Source organism: Elephantulus edwardii, unplaced genomic scaffold (genome assembly GCF_000299155.1).
Source record: "Elephantulus edwardii isolate Elephantulus edwardi_28Jun2011 unplaced genomic scaffold, EleEdw1.0 scaffold00356, whole genome shotgun sequence".
Taxonomy (NCBI): Eukaryota; Metazoa; Chordata; class Mammalia; order Macroscelidea; family Macroscelididae; genus Elephantulus; species Elephantulus edwardii.
In genome coordinates, this window is record NW_006400106.1 from 1,912,375 (window position 1) to 1,921,163 (window position 8,789).

At 38.6% G+C, this 8,789-nt stretch overlaps 1 pseudogene; it reads right to left on the reverse strand.

Moving 5' to 3' along the window:
* Positions 1 to 2,878: 2,878 nt before the first annotated feature.
* LOC102854936 overlaps positions 2,879 to 8,789 on the reverse strand; it is a 31,896-nt pseudogene continuing 25,985 nt past the window's right edge.

Here is an 8,789-nt window from a genome sequence, read left to right on the forward strand (position 1 = left end):
TTGACTGCTGGCATTTTTTCCTTTTGACCAGTGTCTCTTAAGTTTAGTTGTACTGTCTCCAAGGGAAGGTGACGTGTCCTGTAGAACTCCTGTGTAGATTATGTTTTCCTTTCTGGCCTGAGGGCCGCCGGTTTTTCCTGGGTATCTTTGAAAGATGCCTCTTCATTATTGTCTGAAGTGACTTCCCCTTGTGCACCACTTGCAAGCTTCCCTTCCGCCCAGGAGCACTTTCTCGCTGTCCCCAAGGGCCTCTTGTCCCCAAGGGCCTCCTCCCGCTGCTTTTTCCTGGGTACCTTTGAAAGATGCCTCTTCCTTATTGTCTGAGGTGACTTCCCCCTGTGCGCCACTTCCAAGCTTCCCTTCCACCCAGGAGCACTCTTGCTGTCCCCAAGGGCCTCTTGTCCCCAAGGCCTCATCCTGCAGAATTCAGGGTATAAGCTCTCCAGAAAAGTTTTGTCTTGGAGTAAATTCTAAAGGGAGATTATTTTCAGTACCTGTAGGTATTTGTAGGTACAAATAACTTCCTTCTATATCTCCATCAATATATTCCTAAATCTAGCAGGCTCACCACACAAGTGCCCTGGTTCCAAAGGATGATAGGTACTCTCGATTGTTCCTTCTTGGTAATAGTAAAGTCTCTATTGCCTAACATTTATTTTTTTTTTAATGTTTGAACTAAATTATATTTTTACAAGTAATTTTTTTCATACCAAGCCTTTCCTCTTTCCTTTCCCAATCCCTCCCTCCACCCACAAATTGTGTGAACCTATGTTAGAAATTTCTCTCTCCTTTATCTCTTGTATGGTAAAAGGTGCTGCAGGGACATTATCTTTACATCCCAGCTGAGGCAGGATTAAGAATGTCACACCCTACACGTAATGTTTTTACCACAGATTAACCTGTCAGCTATTGGGGATCATTTCGTAGCTTACCTATTAGATCAATACATTCTAACACTGAGAATCAGGGCTCTGACAAATAAACACTTCCTTTCTTATTTTGGAGGAACACGATTCAATCCACGACAATAACACCTGAACTGGGACAAATCTAAATCTTTATCTACAATAAAATGAATTATTGCCCCCCCCCTCATCTCTCAGCTCAATAGCTGCTTCCACCTAGCTTTCCATGAACACGTTCAAGAGTCCAATAAACTCCTAAATGCTGAAATGTTAATAAACAAAGATGTTCATTTAAAGATCATGACATTCACATGGTATTTTCATTTGTTTCTCACACATCTGAAAATTGGACAATGCATAAGGAAGACAAAAGAATCAATGTCTTTGAATTGTGTTGCTGATGAAGACTACTGAATATAGGATTAACATTCAAAAGAACAAACATGTTTATCTCCCAGGAAGTGCAATCAGAGTGCACCAAGGATGGTGACATTTATCTCATATACTTTTGGCATATTGTCAAGAGATGACAGTCCTTGGGAAAGCACATCATACTGTGAAAGGTTGAGGGTCAGAAAAAGAGAGGAAGATCCTTAATGAGATGGATTGATACCATGACTGGAACAATAGATTTGAATGTGGAGATGGCACAGGGGAGGACAGTCTTTGTGGGTGGTGTGTGACTTCGTGGCACCTAACAAAAACAACACAAAACTTCCATTCTTTGCATATCTTACATCTCCAAAGTCAGTGACATTAAGAAGGATAATCATTATGGGGTGTTTCTTTTTTCTCAATCTCTAAGATAATTTCTGATACATAAGAAATATAAACACCTGATTATAGTCCCTGGGTTATATAAACAATAGCTGATGCAGCTGTTTGATGAAAACTGGGGCCTTGAGCCTACTCAGAAACCTCTCCAAAGAAACGCCTGGAACCTATACCTGAGAAACCCTGAAAACCCTATACAGCACAATGCCACTCTGATCATATAAAACCTCTATGAGTTGTAGTTGAATTTGGAAAGGGCTAGTTTAAACACCTGGATAACCAAGAAAATAAACCTTCATGTGAAAGTAGTTTCCTTCTTTATTTTCTAATTCAGAATTGCAAGAGTGTCAATACACTAGTGAAGTCCTTTTTGCATCTGTAAGCTACTCCAGATCACTCCTAATATCCCATTCTTCAAAATCTCTTTCAGAAAAACTTCAGTGAGTAGGAGAAGGCTATGTTGGAATTAGGGATGTAGTAATTATCTGTGCCAATTAATATATCCCAAATTCCAGTAATCCCAATTTCCCAAAGAAATAATAAATACATCCCAATAAATAAATACATCCCAAATTATAATATATCCCAATAAATAAATAACAGCATGTGTGTATGCAACAACAATGGTGCATATGATGAATGTTGTTACTATTACATGCCATTGAGTCAGAACCAATCCATAGCTCCTACAGTGGGTTTTCAGAGAAAGTAAATTGTACAAGAAGAGATTTTTCATCTTTCTCCTATGTAGCAGCTGGTAGATTCTTACCTAGTGACTTTGGTTTGGAAATACAGCAAGAGCTATATTAAAAGCCCAAGTAAAACACATTGTCATCAAATTAATTACAACTCATAGTGACTCTATAGGCATACTACAGGACAAATGGGAATTTTACTGGTTTGTTTAGAAACCCAGGCATTCAATAAGTCCTTTTTTCTATAGTATTTGATTTTGAGTCACAAGTAATTTATAGAAAATTTGTGGAGTGTGTTTTTGTTTGTTTGTTTTGGGTTTGTTTGTTTGTTTTAGTTTTTTGGGGTTTTTCTGCTGTTGCAAAAAAGCTTTATTGTTTCATTTAGTCCAAGGCTTGGGCGAGAGGCTTCTGGGTGGATAAGATTATACATCAGGGTGGGAAAGAGAAGCTTGCTGCTGATGGCAGGGGGACGCAGAGGTCCAACCTGCAGGTCCTCGCAGGCCCCTAGTCGTGGTTGAGGGTGAAATGCTCAAAGAGATACTTGCCCAGCCCAGCCTTGGGGCCGCCCAGTCTTCTAATGTTGGTCAGATGGCCATGCATCTTCTTCAGCAGTTTCACTTCCTCATCCAGAAAGTGATTCTCCAGAAAGTCACAGAGATTGGGGTCAGTGTAGGCAGAACCCATGGCGTGCAGATCCAGAAGGGCCTGGTTTAGGTTCTTCTTCAAGGCCAGCGCTGCTTCTATGGCGTCCAGGGTTTTACCCCTCTCATCCTGGGATGACTTCTGAGTATCTTGGAAGAGGGCGCCGCCACCACGCTGGTTTTGCAGCTTCAAGAGCCGCTGGGCACCCTCCCTCACACTTCTCCTTTGCCAGGTCACGGAAGAAGTGTCCCACGCCTTCCAAGGCCACATTATCATGGTCAAAATAAAAACCCAGAGAGAGGTAGGTGTAAGAGTCCCGCATGTGTAGGTTGACACGGTCTCTGCTTCGGCAGAATAATTTTGACGGATCTGAGAGCTTATAGTTGGTCAAGGTTTTGGGGTTAACAAAAATACAGTGTTAGCTGGTCCCGAAAATAGGAGATGGCTAAGATGGTCCGGAGGTCACGCCTGGAGATGAAGTTGGAGGGTAGTCGGAGATTGGAAGGGGGGAGTCGCCGGGCTTGTTCCATCCAAACACTGTTGAAGCAAGAGACAGAGCCACGGGACTTTGGGGAACTCAGAAAATGTGTTTTATTATATGTAATGAGTTAGTCTTCAGTCTTCAATATGGATTGAAGCTCAATATCAAAAAGAAAAAAAGGGAAAAAAAAGATTCTCACCACTGGGTCAATTGACAGCACCACGATGGATGGAGAAGGAATTGAGATTGTTAACAGTTTCAGCTTGCTTGGTTTTATAATCAACACTCTTGGCATCGGCAGCCAGGGAATCAAAAGATGAATTGCATTAGAAAAATAAGCTGCCAGGGACATCTTCAGAGTACTGAAAAACAACAATATCAGTCTAGAGACTAAAGTGCACCTGATCTAAGCCATGGTCTTCTACTTGCTATACATCAGAGAACTGGACAATGAATAAGGATGACAGATGAAGAATTTATGCCTTTGATTCCTGGTGCTGGAGAAGAGAATTGAACATACCATGGACTGCTAAGAGAACACACAGATCTGTTCTGGACAGGGTGAATCTGAGCTACTCCTTGAAGGCAAGGATTTTGAAACTGTCTCACATACTTTGGGCTTGTTGCAAGGAGGGACTAGTCCTTGGAAAAGAACATCATGCTTGGAAGGGTGGAGGGACAGCACAAGAGAGGAAGACCCTGGGTGAGATGGATTGACTCAGTAACTAGTGTGAAAGCGGTAGGTGTGTCAAAGACAATGAAATTGGCTCAAGATAGGGCAGGGTTCAGATCTACTGTACATAGGTTCACAATGAGTTGTAGATGACAGCACATAACAACAGCAACAATGAGTTGGTGTCTATATTAGCTTTCAATTGCTGGTGTAACACATTTGGAGTTTTAAACACCATAGTCTATTATCTCACAGTCTCTAGGTAAGAAAACTGAGCTGATTCAGCTGATTTTTTCCCCCCTCCATTTTTCACAAGGTTGAAATCAAGATGTCAGCTGGTTAGGTTATTAAAGAAAAACTCTAGCAATAATCCCCTTCCAGGTTCACATAGGTCATTGGCAGTTGAATAACTGAGGGTCTTATTTCTTTGCCGGCTGTGAATAAGAGTTCCTCTTAGCCCTCGGAGGCACTGCTTAAGGTCTTGCATGTGGCCTCTAGAGTCTTTTAGATCCTATGTCAGATTCTTCTCACACTTGGAAACTCTTCTGCTTTCTCCTTCCATCCTTCTCTTCTGCTTCTTTGGCCTCATTTCTTTTATCTTCCCACCAGAGAAAGCACTCCATTTTGATGAGCTCATGCAATTAGACTGGAACTACTTGGATAATCCAGTCTGTATATTTTTAGGTCTACTTAAGTGCTATCTGCTAAACTGAAAAGTTGTTATCAAAACTCACCTGTGTACTGCAAAAGCAAGATGTGGCAAATAGCTTCAACAAAGAGTCCAATCTAGGAAATTCTCTGGGATAATTCTACCCTTTAGTGTTGTTATGAGTCTGAATCAGTTCCATACAATGGGTTTAGTATTTTATTTAACCGTAATTCAAGGAAACTAGGTGGAGTAGTGGTTAACAGGTGAGCTGTTAACTGAAAAAGTATGGACTGTTTGACTATAGTGCTCAGCCCATGGAAGAGGTAGAACTCTACTACTATAATGATTACAACCTTTGTAACTTCATGGCATAATTCTCTGTACTACAGAGTTACTATGAGTAAGGATTTACTTGACAGCAAAAGATTTTGGTTCAAGTAAATTCACATTTGCCATATGAAATAAAATATTCTCAGATCCTGAGATTCAGCTCTGAACATCTAGAGGCAGCCATTCTTTCATTTAAACATGTTGCTATTGTTAGGTTCCATCAAGTCGTGTATGACTCATAATGGCCCTATGAACAACAAATCTGAACCGTGTCCTATCTTGTGCCACCCTAATCATCTCTGGCACACATGGGCCCACTGCTGCAGTGATTGTGATGATCCATCTTGTTGAGGGTCTTCCCCTCTTTCACTGACCCTCCACCTTTTCAAGTATTATGTCCTTTTCCATGGAATAGTCCCTCCTAGAAACATGCCCAGAGCATGTGAGATGAAACTTCTCTATCCTTATCTCCAAAGAGAACTCTGACTGCACTTTTTCTAAGACATGTGTTATTTTAGCAGTCCTTGAAGTGTTCAAATTCTTCTGTCATCATTATTTCTATGCCCTTATAATATTTTATTAAAAATATTTCTAATTAATAATATCTGCATAGTTTTTATCCAATTATTAACTTCCATCCTCTGGGTAAGCGTAGGATGCTACATGTTAGGCTAGGCTACTAACTAAAAGAAAGGTCAAAGGTTCTGATCCTTCAGCAGCTCATTGGAAAAAGATTCACAGACTCATAAATCCAATGGAGAGTCACCGTGAGTTGGAGTCTATTCAGGGCCAGTGGGTTTGTATTTTGTGTGTATGCGCGCATGTATCCACATGTGGCCTGAAATAGAAAGAAAAATAACAACAAAATATACTCTACATTTTTATTGTTTTCTTTGCTGCTTCTTTAGTTTGGTTTTTCAGTTCCAGTTAAGCTATTCTGAGATGCAGATATGAACAGATCTAATTGATAATTATGGAATTCTCTTCTATCTGTGCATAATGACCTATATATTCTGAGTATATAAGAAGCATACGGTCCATGTAAAGATATATACTTTCACAGTTAACTACCTACATATTTGTCTGTATTGATAATTTGTTAAATTATCATACATTAATAGAAAAATAAACCCCTTACATCTTATGTATCTACCATTAGTTTCTCAGACATGTGGTCCCCATTGCTTCTCATACTGTGTTTGAATAACTGTCTGCTTCCAGACATTCATTGCCTGAATTTATGGAAAAGAATGTTTTTGTCCAGATGTGCACAAGCATGCCATGGCTTAGCAGTACTCCTTGAGCCTAACACCATGCTTGGCCTCTACTCAGTATATATTTAGTGCTCATGTATTTTTAAAACAAAAATAAGAGCAAGAAGGGTAGAGCATTATTGAAGTAATATAAATCTTAAGCACTGAAGATACAAATTACTTTATGTCAACTGTGTTTTAAAAGATCTAAAATTTAATGCAAGACATCAAGTCATAAAATTCAGTAGCACAAAGTAAAAAATAAATAAACTTTTGCCGTTATTCTTTTAAAAGTGTAAGAAATTTATTAAACACAATATCTTTAAAGTGGTTTTAAATGCTAACATTTTTGTCTATTGTGTTTTAATGTAGGAATAACAAAAACAAATGAAAAGTTAATTGAATGGCACAATCAAGGACAATTTAATGATACAGAAAATTGGAAGACTGGATAGATATAATGTACATTGAATTTTAACTCCGGTTTATAAGACAAAAACAATGACCATTATAAATAAGAATTTTTGTGGTGCCTAACTATTGGATTTTTAATAATCTTTAAAGGATAAATTATTATACTTGAAACTCTATTACCATTAAATTCAACTCACATGCTATGAGAACCAACCCAGAGCTGACTCTTCTGTGGATTTTTGGTGGCTATAAATCAAAGGAGGAGATTGCCTCTTTTTCTCCTAAGGCATTGATGGGGAATCAAACTGCTAAAGAGGCACCACCTTTGAATTAGGAGTCCATAAAATTCTGTCAATCAATTGGAAAATAATGCTATTTGGGTCCATTCCAAAGATAGATGATCTGATAGAATGAGGAGATTATAAAACAATATAATAAATCAAATTACAAGTAAAATCTTGCTAAAGATAATTCAGAAACAACTGGAGCTGTATATGGACAAGGAATCACCAGATTTTTGAGCTAGACTGAGAGAAGGACATGGAACAAATAACATCATTGTTGGTATCGATGGATCTTGGCTAAAATCAAGGCATACCAGAAAGATATTTACTGGCCTTTTACTGACTATGTGAAAGCATTTGCCTATGTGGATCATAATAAACCACATATAATACTTAGAAGACTAGAGATTACAGAATATTTAATTATGGAACCTGCACATGTAAGACTAAGAAATACATGGACTTGTGAAATATATACATAAACTAAGAAGAGATAATTAAAAAAGAACATACTGCATTGAAACAGATGAAGGAGAGAATAATTTAAAAGCGATATATGATAGGGTATTATAGTTATCACAAGAGTCCAGAATTAAGGGTGCATAGTGGAGAGTACCTGGGATGATGGGAGGGGTGCGGGGGGGGCAGGGGGGATCGTATACCAAAGAAAGAATTTTTCTTTTACTTTTTCAAAGACAGGAGCAAACTGGGGGTGCGGGAGGGGGGCAGAGGGCTGGGCAGGGAGAAAAGTGAAACAATGAATGAATGGAAATCCAAAAATCTCTGTAAATGTTCATTAAAATTATTAAAATAAATTTTTTAAAAAAAGAACAAAGGGAAACTTCATGGTTTAAAATCAAGAAAGACATGTGCAAGAGTTGTATCCTTTCACCATTCCTATTCATTCTGTGTAATGAACACATAATCTGAGAAGCAGGACCAGGAAAAGCAGAATGTAGTATCAGTGTTAAAGTAAAATTAATCAACAATCAGCAATATGCAGATGACACAGTCTTTCTTTCAGAAAATAAGAAAGATCACCAAAGAACCAGGAATAAACACATTTACCTGAGCCAACAGAGAAAAGAAAGCAAGCCCCTGGAGCTAGCACCTTAAATTGGGATTTATAGTTCACCAAATGAGGAAATTCTAAAGTGAGTGGGTGAGAAGTTGTGCAGCCAATGCAAAGTTCAAACATGCAGTTTGAATCCACCAGTCACTCCAAGGCAGAAAGATGGACTATCTTCTCCCATTGGGTTTACAGTTCTACTCGGAGACACACAACAACATTATTGCCCACTACCTGTGTGAGAATCCCAAAGCATAAATTTTGAAATAAACATGAGTCCTCTCTAATTAGTTTATCTTTAAACCTTGATCATTATTTCACAATGTGTTCTGTATGTGCAACTTCTTCTTCATATCCATTTTTCAAAACACATATTCATCACTTCATCCGCTCATAAGTAGATTATTGAATAAAATCTTTTAAGACTCCTCTGGATCTATCTTCTTTCTCTAATCTGGGCACAAGTATCATTAAAGAGTATTAATTTTGTATTCAGCATCATACTAACTCCCAAAGCAGTACATATGGATAAAACATATGCAGGTATAGAGATAGAGAGAGATAGAGAGAGAGATGAGAGAGATGAGAGAGATGAGAGAGAAGAGAAGAGAAGAGAAGAG